Consider the following 14,365-nt stretch of genomic DNA (forward strand, 5'->3'; position numbering starts at 1 on the left):
GTAGCATCTGGTCCCCACTGGACCCTCATCATTTCCTTCACCTGCTCCCCCCACCGACCAAACTGTGCAGCTCTGCAACTGCATACTGGCCCATCATCACCCTTCTGCCCCCAACCCTCACCTCCTTGTACCCCCAATATGTTTTTCCCAATAAAAAAAATATTAAAAAAAAAAAAAAGAATAAGAGATTCTGGTGGCCTAGTGGTAAGAAGCTGCAGTTCGAATCCACCAGGTGCTCTGCTGGACGATGGGCAGTCTCCTCCCTTGCAGTTAATTATCCACTCAAACAACACCACTAATTGGCATGGAGTTGAAACGGACTCTTTGTGGACACCTCCCATCCCAGTAGTTTTTCAGAGGCTATAACTTGGAGGTGGTGGTTGTTATATACCGCTGGGTTCAAAGACAAAAAATCGCCAATCTTTCCTCCAAGGAGCAGTTGATGGATTCAAACTGCTGTTTTCTGGGCTGTTGGCATAACTCTTTACCCCACTAGGCCACCTGTTGAGGATTTTTCCAAAATACCAAAGAGCAATGATGTCAGTTTGAAAACTAAGGTGCATATGTCTGGTCCAGGCCATTTACTTTTGCTTACTATGGATCTGAAAATTGGACAATGAATAAGGATGATGGAAGAATAAATGACTTTGAGTGGTTGTGTTAGAGTACTGAATGGACTGTCAAAAGATCAAAGAAGTATGTGTTAGAGAAAGTACTATCAGGATACTCCTTGGAGAAAAAGATGGTGAAACTTTGTCTCACATATTTTGAGCATGTTGCCAAGAAGAAGCCAGTCCTTGGAAAAAGACTTTATGCTGGAAAAGGTGGAAGGTCAGGAAGACCTTCAACAACTTGGGTTGCCATACTGACTGTACCAATAAGCTCAAGCATATCAGGATGTGGATAGGGCAAAGGTCAGATCCACTATCCATAGAGTTGTTATGAGTCATGATGTTGTTGTTGTTGTTATGTGCCGTCGAGTCGCCTGCGACTCATAGCGACCCTATGTACAACAGCCCTAAACTCCGCTCTGTCCTGTGCCAATCGCACTGTCTCTGACACTCCCATTCCAATTATCCCAGTCACTGAATCAATCCACCTCATAGAGGGCCTTCCTCTCCTGCGCCGTCCCTCCACCCTCCCAAGCATGATGTCCCTCTCCAAGGACCGGTCTCTCCTCACTACATGAGTCATGATAGCTAACAATAGTAACAACATTCTTATCTTTAGTTTGCAAAGAAGGAGCTAAAACTCAAGAGGTATTTCCTAGTGTGTACTAAGTTGCCCTGGCAGTCTAGTTCCAGAATATATCCTCTTAACCATCGTTGTTATGTGTCATCAAGTAGCTTGCGACTCCTAAGGACCCTATGTGTAATAGCTCTGAAACCTGCTCTATTGTCTGCCAACTTTACCGTCTCTGACACAGCTACCCTCATTACCCCAGTCACTAAATCAATCCATCTCATTGATGGTCTTCCATTCTTTCTCTGTCCCTTCACCCTCCCAAGCATGATGTCCCTTTCCAAGAACTGGTCCCTCCTTGCAACATGCCCAAAGTATGTCACATGGAACCTCAGAATCCTTACCTCCAAGGATTAGGATGGCTTCACTTTCTCTAGGACAAACCTGTTTCTTCTACTAGCAGTCCATGGTATAGTCAACACTCTTCTCCAGCACCAACAGCTCAAAGGCATCAATTCTCTTTCTATCATCCCTAGTCTTTGTCCAGCTCTGCTGTGAAGACTATGGCCTGAATCAGGTGCACCTTAGTCTCCAGACGTCGTTGCTCTTCAGTACTCTGGAGAGGTCCCTAACAGCAGAATTTCCCAGTGCAATTCATCTTTTGATTTCCTGGCTGCTGGTACCAAGAGTGTTGATTGTTGGGCCAAGCAAACTAAAGCTGTTAACAATCTCAATCTCTTCACCATCTATCATGATGCTGCCAATTGGCCCAGTGGTGAGAATCTTTGTTCTCTTGATGTTGAGCTTCAGTCCATATTGAAGGCTGCAGTCCTTGTCAATTCTTAACCATTAAGTTACTCTAAAAAAATATAAATTTACTCTAGTGTCATCCCCCCCACCTCATCCCCGTTTCCCTTCGTATGATTAAGAGGCTTTGCCCTCTTTCACTAGCAGTCTTAAAAGGTTCTTAATGATTTATGGGGTTTCTTCAAGTGCCTTGAAGTGAGGAATACAAGTGAAAGGACCTTACTGATTCCTGTTGATGCTTACATCTATTAAAAAACACTGTCAGAACTATTCACCAGCTTTGGTGGTGGTTGTTATTATATATCCTTGAGTCGGAGCCTTGAACTGACCCTCCAGCAGGTTTTCAGAAGCAGTAAATTGCATGGCAGGTGATTTCCCATCTTTCTTCTTTGTAACAGCTGGTAGATTCAAACTGGATGCCGTTGAGATGGCAATGAAAATCTTTACTTCTAAACCACCAGAGCAGCTCTTCAAGGCAGGTTCCAGCCTACTTTGCAAAGCCACAGGGTTTCTAAAAGACGCGTATTACTTTGTTGGTCTGTGAGGTCATAGAACTCAATACTATATTCAGGATTTCATGGTGCTTGAATAACCCACAGCATTACACATGAAGTTGTAATCTGTCAAAACCTGATTTCAATCAAGGTCGTTACCTCCAAGTAGAGAGAAACTTAGTAGTTTTTGATGCAGAAATTATAGAAAATTAGGTATAGGGAAGGATAGATGAGTATTATAATGTATCTTGGATTTCTCTGAAAAACTTAACATTGGTGACTAAAAAAAAATAGAGAGAGAGGTGCACAAAGTAGGAAAAAAAGCCACAAGTATGATTTGGAGCAGTTATTCAGAAAACCAACATTCTGCTAAGATGTGACCTTCCACAGATAACAGAGAAAATGAGAGACTAATGAAAATACAACATGGGAGGCTTCCTCTCTTCCTCTTCCTCCTAACGAGTTGAATGTCTCCTATGACAGGAAAACAAAGTAATTTAAGCCTTACTAAAAATCTCCTTTCTCCAGGTAGATGTCCTAGAGCTTCATGTCTGATATAAACACTCTTTTCCTACTGGTTTAATCAATCCATTTGTAATAATTTGATTTGTAGTAAGCAATCCATTTGTCTTCTTTCAGACTGTAAACTCCTTGACTGTTGGTGAGTACGCCTTATTCAGCTTTGTTCTCCTTGAATGTCGGTGAGTACGCCTTATTCTACTTTGTTTTTCCATAACTTAGCATGAGTTCTGTTGTTATTAGATGCCATGGAGTCAAATGGGAGGAGATTGTCCATTTTCCTTCTGTTCAGCAGCTGATGGATTCAAGCCACCTGCCTTATGGTTGGTAGTGTAACTCCTTACCCATTAGACCACCAGAGCTCCCAATCTTATACCACACTTATTCTTTTGTAATTTACTTAAGTTATTCAACATCATTTATTCTAGATTCATCCATATTGGGCAGTATTTCACTAACTGATGTTTGTTTTTAGTGATGCATATTACTCCATTGTATTTTGTACCAGATTTATTTTAGCCCTCTATCCATTGATGGATACTTGAATTTTTTCCAATTCTTTGCAATTGAAATAACGTTATAAACATATGACTGTGTACATGTTAGTTTGTTTCACAGACATTGCTTCTTTGGGATATATATCTAGTAGTGGAATTGCTGGATTCAATGTTATTTCTATTCCCAACTTTTTTAAAGAAATGCCAAACAAAGTAGCCTGAGCCAGTGTATTTGTCAGTCCAGAAGAAAATTGGACTTTAGGTCCCAGTCAGGACAGTTTCTGAGTATCTGGGATGTGGCTGAGGTCCCAAGATGTAAGCCAGGCCACTGGTAACATCTTTTCTCCTCTAGGAGTGTACTGAGGGGTGGTATGCACAGTTTTGTTGTTGTTATTGTTATGTGCTGTTGAGTCGTTTGCGACTCATAGCGACCCTATGTACAACAGCCCTAAACCCTGCTCTATCCTGTGCCAATCGCATTGCCTCTGACACACCCATCCCAATTACCCCAGTCACTGAATCAATCCACCTCATAGAGGGTCTTCCCCTCCTGCCCTGTCCCTCTACCCTACCAAGCATGATGTCCCTCTCCAAGGACCTGTCTCTCCTTACAACATGTCCAAAGTATGTCAGACAAAGCCCCAGGATCCTTGCCTCCAAGGAGGAGCCTGGTTTAACCCTCTCTAGGATGAATCTGTTTGTTTTCTTGGCAGTCCATGGTACATTCAATACTCTTCTCCAGCACCACAGCTCAAAGGCGTCAATTCTCCTTCTATCCTCCCTAGTCATTGTCCAACTCTCTGATGCATAACAAGTGATTGCAAAAACCATGACCTGTTTTTCAGGCGCACCTTAGTCTCCAGAGAGACACCGTTGCTCTTGAGTACTTTAGAGAGGTTCCTAACAGCAGACTTTCCCATCGCAATACGTTTTTTTATTTCCTGGCTGCTGGTGCCAAGAGTGTTGACCGTGGAGCTGAGCAAACTGAAGCTGTGAACAATCTCAATCTCTTCGCCATCCATCCTGATACTACCGATTGGTCCACTGGTGACAGTATAGGGCAGAAATTTCTTCTGACTTCTGAGGAGTCTAGGCTTTGTTAAATTTATGTCTTTGCCAGTCTAGAGGATGGATACAGGCAGGATATCCAGTTAGAGATGGCTTGTCTGAAGCTATAATAGCTCCTGACCAACCTAAAATGTCAGGGATTTCACTCTGTAAAGTGTTGTTGTTGTTGTTATGTGCCATCAAGTCACTTGTGACTCATAAGACCCAATGTGCAATAGCTCTCAACCTTCCTCTATCTTGAGTCAATTTCATTGTCTCCAGCACACCATTACCCCAGTCACTGAGTCAATCTATCTTATCCAGGGTCTTCCTCTCTTGTGCTGTCCCTCCACCCTTCTAGGCATGATGCTCTTCCTGGCAACATGCCCAAAGTATGTGAGATGGAGCTTCAAAATTCTTACCTCCATTCAAGTGGAAATTTGTACTCCCAAGTTCATAGCAGAATTACTCATCATTACAAGAACATTGAAAAAAACCAAAATGACTAACCACAATAGAATGAATTGAAAAATTATGCTACGTTCACATGATGGAATACTATGCAGCATCAAGAACAATTATTTCAAAAATCACTACCTAACTTGGGAGGGTCTGAAGAGCATTATGCTAAGTGAACTAACTTGGTCCCATAAGGAAAATGACTGTGTAAGACCAGTATTGTACAAAACAACTATGAGATATCATCTCACCCCAGTCAGAATAGCAAAATTTAACAGAACAGCAAGCAACAAATGCTGGTGAGGTTGTGGAGAAACTGGAACCCTTATTCACAGTTGGTGGGAGTGTAAAATGGTGCAACCACTGTGGAAGGCAGTATGGCGCTTTCTCAAAAAGTTGCAAATAGAGATACCATTTGACCCAGCAATTCCACTACTGGGAATATATCCCAAAGAAACCATAATTGACATCCAAGCAGATATATGCACACCCATGTTTATCGCGGCTCTGTTCACAATAGCAAAGAGTTGGAAACAACCCAGGTGCCCGTCAACAAACGAATGGATAGAGAAGCTGTGGTATATTCACACAATGGAATACTACGCAGCATTGAAAAACAAGGAACTCATGCAATAGTATTCAAAATGGGTGAGCCTGGAGGACATTATGCTGAGTGAAATATCTCAGTCACAAAAGGACAAATATCGCATGGTGCCACTGTTGTAAAATGGGACTGATATCAGGGTTGGGGTAAGACTGAGAAAAACTGGATAAATTGTGTATACTGCACTGAAACAGATGAGGGAGTGAATAATTTAAAAGCGATGTATGATAGTGTATTATGGTTATCACAAGAGTCCACAATTAAGGTTGCATAAGGAATGTACTTCGGGCGGCGGGAGGGGTGCAGGGGGATTGTGTACCAGGGAGGGATTGTTTCTTTTACTTTTGAAAGAGAGGATCGAACTGGGGGCGAGGGGAGGGTTGGGTGGGGAGAGAAGTGCAGCAATGAATGAATGGAAATCCAAAATCTCTGTAAATGCTTATTAAAATTATTTTTTAAAAAAGCTTAAAAAATATGAGTAGCAAAAGAAAAAAAAGACCAGTATTGTAGACATTAAAAGATAACTAATAAAATATATATGAAGAGATGGTGAGGATAGGAGCAGAGGGGTGAGGATGGGCAGCGGGTTGCACAATTTGATGGGTAAAAAGGAATGGTTAAAAATGGTTAAAAGAAATGGGAAAGATCTTGAGTGAAAAATAATATATACAAACTTTATAAGTAAACCAGTATAAAATAAATATTTTATTTAAAAAAATATTCCTTGCTTCCAAGGAGAAGTCTGTTTTCACCCTCTCCAGGGCAGACTTGTTTGTTCTCTTAGCAGTCCATGGTATGTTCAATACTATTCTGCAGCTCAAACACAACTCAAACACATCAATTCTCCTTCTATTATCCCTAGTCATTGTCCAGCTCTCTGATGCATAGCACTGCTCCAAATATGGCCATGGAGTACGCTGGGCAAGAATTCCCTGTGAGAGGGAAGGTCCCCAGTGAGAAGTGGTGCCTCTCAAAACAGTCGCTGTCTCTAGATCATATGTAACCCAGGCCACAGGTGAATGTAGAGTCATGTTCACTTTGGGCTTCAAACACAAGATGGTGTGAGCAAGGCCTCAGGTCAAGGTGGGCCTGGCTGGGGAACACTGCCAGCCTTCTGGTGAGTCGTGGTCTGGTGGAGTCACGCCTCTGATCTCTGGGTGGGGACATGGGGAATACAGGGGAATGCTCCTTTAACCATCTCATCTAACTGCTCTTGTGGATATCCCCACTGCTGCCCTCCTGGGTTCCCACAACACATCGGTAGCCGATCAATATGGCTGTGCTGCTCTGCTTATACTTCTGTGATCCGTTTATCTCCTTACTGTACGTTTTCACGCAATTTCTTCCTTTCATCAGTTTAAAGTACATCCTCATCTTTTTCTTTTTTTTGGAAAAAAAAATTCAACTAGACAAAAAAACTCTGGGCTTTAAAACTATTATCCATATCTGTTGTCTTCATTTTCTGGTGCCTTAGTGCAGAGAGTCTGAACAGCTGAGAGAGTGCCATCTTACCCAGAAATAATAGTGACTCTAGATGGCCTACAATAGTGCTGGAAAGTTGTTTTTGTTGAAACAAATAGAATGATGACTATTTGCCTTTAACTGTTCCAATGAAAGACTGTTTGCTATATAGCTATGAAATGGTGTTGCTATTCATAATAATAAATCTGCAGATGAGCTCTTTAAAACGTCTTTATTCCTCCCCCCACCCCCACACACTTCTGAGTGGTCATCAAACTTTCCTGCCACCTAGTGGTTACGTATAGAAATTGTAAGGGACAGTATTTCTGTCAGAGGTAAATGAAGCGCCTTCCAGAACTGAAGCTGCATGAGAAGATTGACGTGATGACCATCAAACAGCAGGTTTCTGTTTTAGGAAAAAAACAAAACAAAACAACGAAGTGCCATGAGCTGCTTCTGACGTTACTGGGGGAAGGCATGGGGAGTTGGTAGAGAATTTATGAACTTCCTCCAAGAAATCCAAGTTATTTTCACCTTCTTTAGAAAACCAGTAAAATCTAAGAATCCTCATGATGGGCTCCTCCCATCTGCAGTGTAAAGAGAAAAAAAACCCAATTGCAACAGAAAAACTTTCACAATCCACCCTGAGGCTGGAAGCTGATGCCACAATATTCTGAATCCGAGAACAGCTTTGATTCTCACATGAAAACATTTTGTTTCTTGTATTTATTTTAAAATATAGGGAAAGGAGAATTTGTAATGACATTCAAAGGCTAAATTTTTTTTCCAGCTCCCACATGTCATTGTATGGAAAAGCCAATGTTTCCTAAAATGATAGATTTTTAAACTCCATATGGACCTGGACCAAAGAGCTGTAGATGTTGGGCATGAATGAATACAGCCCATGGAGAAATGAGTCATACTGTGCCCATCAGAGCCTTGATTTGTACGGAGTCTCTCAGACTCTTCTCAGGATAGTCATTATTCATTTAGTAAATGGATTCCTACAGAGGGAATGACTTGATTCATAGTAACAATAATAATGCCCATCATTCACTATGTCAAGGACCTCTCCAATGTGCTAAAAAACAATGGTGTTGGTTTAAATACTAAGGTGCACCTAACCCAAGCCTTGGTATTTTCAGCTACTTCCAATGAATCTGAAATTTGGACAATGAATAAAGATGACAGAGAAGAATCGATGCCTTGGAGTGTTGTGGCTTTGGAGAAGAGCACTGAACACCCCATGGACTGCCAAAAGATCCAACAAGTGTGTCTTGGAGGAAGTGGAATTAGGGTGCTCTTTAGAAGCAAGGATGATGAAACTTCATCTGACAAACAGTGAGCATGCTCTCAGGAGACCCTAGGCCTTGGAAAAAGACGTCATGCTGGGAAGGTGGAGGGTTAGAGACACAGGAAGACCTTCAACAGATGAACTGACACGGTGACTGCAACTATGGACTAAGACTATCAGAGATGGTGGGAATGGTACAGAACAGGGAATGAATCTATTGTTCATGGGCCACCAAGAGTCATAGCTGAATTGACAGCCCCTAACAACAGCCACTTGCCTAGTGAGTAGACAGTTGCACTGCTAGACTAAAGGTAGGCCCTCTCTGATGCTTTGAACCCACCAGCTGCTCTACAGGAGCTAACAGAAAGGCTGCTGGTGTGACCCCATCAAGCAGTGGGAGAAAGCCCTAGTGATCAGTTTCCGTAAAGATTACAGTCTAGAAGGCCCCACAGGGTAGTTCAACTCTGTCCCATAGGGTTGATGTGAGGTGAAATAAACTCAACAGCAGCGATCCTCTCAACAACTCAGTTCATCCACTGACTTAAAAAATATTATATGCCAGACATTCCTATAGATCCCGGGCAGTAAAAAACTGAAATAACTAACAAATGCATTCTACTCTAGTAGACAGTGCCAGAAGTAGACAATTATAAATAAGTAAATTATGTAGTACATTAGATGGTATTCAGAAAATAATTAAAGTAGGGGGGAAAGAACAGATATATGCCTTGGAAAAAGTACAGTCAGATAACTCCTTAGATGATGAAGCTCTATCTCTCATACTTTAGACATATTACTAAGAGGGGCTTTTGCTTAGAAAGGGACATCATGCTTGGAAAGGTGCAGGTAGGCAAGGCAGAGGAAGACCCCCCACCCCAGTAAGATGAATTCACACAGTGACTGCAGCAATGAGCTAAAGTATGTCAGAGATGGTGAAGATGGCACAGAATAGGACAAGGTTCAGGGCTGTTGTTCACAGGATGCCTTGACTGGACGGCACCTAACAACAAAGGGGACTGGGAGTGTTGAGGAGAATTGTCATTAAAAGAAGAGGGTTAGGGAGAGAGGTAACACCTCTGTAAGAAGGTAACTCTTGAAGGAAGTGAGAAAATAAGCAATGTGGGTATACGAAGGAAGAGAATTCCAAATCAAAGTACAAAAGGATGCATTTTGATCAATGAACATGTCTAATGCGTTCAAAGAAAAACAAAGATGCCAATGGATGAGGTGGAGGGGACAGGGAGAGTAGAAGGAGATAAAGTCAGAGGGATAATCAGGACACAGATCATGAAAGTCTTGGAAATCATCAAAAGGACTTTGGGGAGGTTTGGGTGTGCTTATCATGACTTAGGGAACGCTGGTGGTATAGTCTGTAGGGAAGTTGCACTGTTAACCCAAAGATGCCTCCCCCACCTCCCCAGTAGCTTGAGTTCAACAGTGCCTCTGTCGGAGACAGATGCTCAGTCTTTTCCTAGGCAATTTACAATTTCCCAGAAGCCTGCTGAAGGGTCAGCTATGAGTGATTTTGACTCCATAGCAATGAATTTGAGGAGTTTTGTTGTTGTTTTCTCCCTGTCCCCACCCTATGACTAAGATAATGGATATGCATTAACAAATCCCAAACAAAACATTTTAAATCACCTGGCATATGCTGGGCCAAGCAACTCTTTTCATTTATTTGAGGTATATACTTCTGCCAGACCCTAATCTCAACTTTTGCTTTGGTTTCAAGCACAGATTCCCGTTGCTTGGGATTGTGAACCACACATAAAATGAAAAGGATGGAGAGTAATTTTTTCTAGTGGTATATGCTATTAGTTCAATGTTGATTGCTGTCGAGTCGAGCACGACTCATAGTGACCCTATGAACAAAAGACCTGAAGCCTTTCTATAACTATCATCAATAGTCTTTGTCTTATTGGTGTCTGGTTTCCAAGCTTGGCTCTGCAGCCTTCCTGTTCATTTTTCAGTCCCATCACTTCTGCTAATGCCTTTCCAATCTTTTTTCTCCCTCTTTTTAGAAAACTTTAATTTTTAAATTACTTCAAAGAAACAGTTACATGGACAATTCAAAGAACTCTCATACCCTTTAATCAAATTCATTAACTATTAATATTCCCCCCCATACACTCATTATATATAGAGAGAGCTCTGAGTAAAGAGTTATACTGCCAATCCAGAGCCGAGTGGTTCAAATCCACCAACGTCTCCACAGTAGAAAGATGAGCACTCTCCTCCTGTGCAATTTATAGCCTCTGAACACCTGCTGGAGGATCAGATGAGTTGATTATGACTCAACAACATAAACCACAACAACTCCATTTCTCTATCTACACATAGTTATATATTAAAAATCCTTCATTGTGTAGCATATAACAGGGTCATTCCTATACAAAACCACGAAACAATAATCAAATTCAGAAAAACTGAAATGAAGTAGTATTTATTTTGTAATCTCATTAAGAGATGGTGAAGCTTTGTAAAAACAAAACAAGGATGGTGTGAGGATGGTCAGGTCTGTCTTTTAACTCCCAAAGAGAAGTCTGTGTCAACAACATCCACAGTACAAAGTTAATTCTCCTAAGAACAGACATGACCTTCCCCATGCTTCTGCACTGCTTTCTACTAATTCCAACACCACTCTGATTGCTCTATTGGTTATAAAAATCATTACAATGACCATACAGACTTCACAGAACCATACTCACAGTTAAAGGGCTTATTAGGGAAGTTAACAGGCTATATAATTCAGGTTGGCAGCAAGACACAATTTCCTCAGTCCAAACAGCTTCTCAAGTGTTGTCACAGACGGTTTGATTTTCAGTCTCATGGCTTAGGTCAGTGTCCCAGAGTTCCCATGGTCCTGCCATCTGTGGCATTGTCCCCTCAGTCCTCCAGAAAACTTGGCCGAAGGCCTCTGGCTCTGGCTCTGTGCAGCAGCAGTTCTGAGTGAGCTCTGTCCTCAAGTTGGTCTCTGGGTTTTTGCTGAGGCTGCTTTTGCTATTGTGTAGATCCCTGGCTGGCTGGTGCAGGAATCTCTGGCACTAAAGGATACGTGCTACTTCTTGTTCCTTGTTGGTGCTCAGATTTCCAATTGCTGCTACTGAAACCACTCTATATAAGCCTAATGAGATGGCTAGACTAGCCACTCCCCTTGTGGACAGCTAACACGCCCTGTCAGTATGATTCTGCAGATCTATGTGATAAAGTAAAATTCAATGCCTGGGACAATTTGAACAATAAACTCATTACACTTGAAGTTTTATTTTACATACTTGGAGTGTATTGTGAGGAGGCACCAGTCTTTAGAAAAAGACATCATGTAGGGGAAAATAGAGGGTCAACAGAGATTAGGAAGTCCTTCTTCAGTGAATGAGACTGAAATAGGGAATTCAGAGTGGATTTGAGCGTGGTAGAGTTCTTGACGATGGCGCAGGAGAGGGCACAGTTTTGCTTTATTCCTTATAGGACTGCTGTGAGGTGTGAGTGACTTGATGGCACCTAACAACAATAACATTTTATAGTAATCACCTCATATTCTAACATATTCAAATTAGACAATGATGAAGAAGATGGAAGAATTGATGCCTTTGAACTGTCATGTTGGCAAGGAGTATTTATCTATCATGGACTGCCAGAAGAAACAATCTATCCTGGGAGAAGAACAGGCAGAATGCTCTATTTTTTTTAAAATTGGTTTTCATTCAGCCACTTACATACATTTTGTCTTATAACATAAAATACAATTGCACAATGCCTTTTTACCGCATCTCATTGAGATCTCACTTTACCCTCCTATTCCCTCTATCCCACCCAGCCATTTACTAAGATCTGCTCCCTCTCCCACTCCTCCCAGGGTCAACCCTCCACCATTATTTCTATGTGTAAAGTTTTCATTACAAAGGAAGAAGAAGAAGAAGAAGAAGAAGAAGAAGAAGAAGAAGAAGAAGAAGAAGAAGAAGAAGAAGAAGAGGAGGAGGAGGAGGAAAAGACCAAGATGGATGTCAGATGAGACTCTGAATATTAGAGTTCTGAGAAGCCAAAGCTAAAGGAAGAAACAAAACAAATCAAAGAGCTGAACAGAAAATTTCAAAAGGGAGCTCAGGACGACAAAGCAAGATACTATAATGAAATGTGCAGAGAGCTGGAGTCAGAAAATCAAAAGGGCTGAACTCGCTCAGCGTTTCTGAAGCTGAAGGAGTTGAAAAGCAAATTCAAGCCACGGGTGGCAATACTTAAGGATACTTTGGGTAGAATATTAAATGATCCAGGAAGCATTAAAAGAAGATGGAAGGAGTACACAGAGTCACTGTTATCAGAAGGAATTGGCTGACATAGAAGAATTTCATGAAATAACACATGAAAAAGAGCCTGTGGTGATGAAGGAGGAAGTTCAAGTTGCTCTGAAAGAATTGGCAAAAAACAAGGCTCCAGGAGTTGACAGCATGCCAATTGACATATTTCAACAGACAGACACTGGCCTGTAAGTGCTCACTAAGTTGTGTCAAGAAACCTGGAGGACAGCCAGTTGGCCAACTAACTGGAAAAGATCAATATTTGTTCCCATTACAAAGAAAGGTGACCCAACAGATTGTGGAAGTTATCAAACAATATCATTACTATCACAGCAAGCAAAATTCTCCTGAAAATTATCCAAAAATGATTGGAGCAATATGTCAACAGAGAACTGCCAGATGTGCAGGCTGGATTTAGAAGAGGTCGTGGTACTAGGGATATTATAGCTAATATTAGATGGATCTTGGCAGAAAGCAGACAATACCAGAGGAATGTCTATTTATGCTTTATTGACTATGTATGCAAAGGCTTTTGACTGTGTGGATCACAACAAGCTATGGCTGACTCTGAGAAGAATGGGAATCCCAGAACATTTGATTGTGCTTATGTGAAACCTATACTTGGACCAAGAGGCAGTCGTCAGAACAGATCAAGGAGACACTACATGGTCCAAAATCAAGAACGGGTCTGTCAGGGATGTATTTTTTCTCCATACTTTTCAATCTGTATGCAGAACAGATCATCTGAGAAGCTGGGCTGTATGAGGAGGAATGTGGCATCAGAACTGGAGGAAGAGTCATGAACAACCTGCGTTATGCAGATAACGCAACACAGCTTGTTGAAACTGAGGAGGATCTGAAGCGCTTCCTGCAGAAGGTCAAGGACTGCAATCTTCAATATGATTGAAGCTCAACATCAAGAAAACAAAGATTCTCACCACTGGGCCAATTGGCAGCATCAGTATAGATGGTGAAGAGATTGAGATAGTTAACAATTTTAGCTTACTTGGCTCCACAATCAAAACTCGTGGCACCAGCAGCTAGGAAATCAAGAGATGAATTGCATTGGGAAAGTCAGCTGTGAGGGACCTCTCAAGAGTACTGAAGAGCAGTGACATCAGGCTGGAGACTAAGGTGCACCTGATCCAGGCTATAGTCTTCACAATTACATACTATGCATCAGAGAGTTAGACAATGACTAGGGATGATAGAAAGAGAATTGATGCCTTTCAGCTGTGGTGCTGAAGAAGAGTGTTGAATATACCATGGATTGCTAGGAGAACAAACAGGTTTGTCCTGGAGAGGGTGAAGCCAGAGTGCACCTTGGAGTCAAGGATTCTGAAGCTTCGTCTTACATACTTTGGGCATGTTGCAAGGAGGGACTGGTCCTTGGAGAGGGACATCATGTTTGGGAGAGTAGAGGGACGGCACAGGAGAGGACCCTCGATGAGATGGATCGATTCTGTGATTCGGGTGGTGGGAATGAATGTGTTAGAGACGGCGAGGTTGGCACAGGATAGAGTGGCGTTTAAGGCTCTTGTACATAGGGTTGCTATGAGTTGCAAGCAACTCGATGGCACATAACAACAAAAATAACAACAACTGTTGTATGTTGACAAGTATATACTAGTGTCAAGATTTCAGTCTATAAACAATCCAGTTGCAAAATGGGCACAGGATATGAACAAACACTTCACCAAAGAAGA

This window comes from Elephantulus edwardii, unplaced genomic scaffold, assembly GCF_000299155.1.
Source record: "Elephantulus edwardii isolate Elephantulus edwardi_28Jun2011 unplaced genomic scaffold, EleEdw1.0 scaffold00025, whole genome shotgun sequence".
Lineage (NCBI taxonomy): Eukaryota > Metazoa > Chordata > Mammalia > Macroscelidea > Macroscelididae > Elephantulus > Elephantulus edwardii.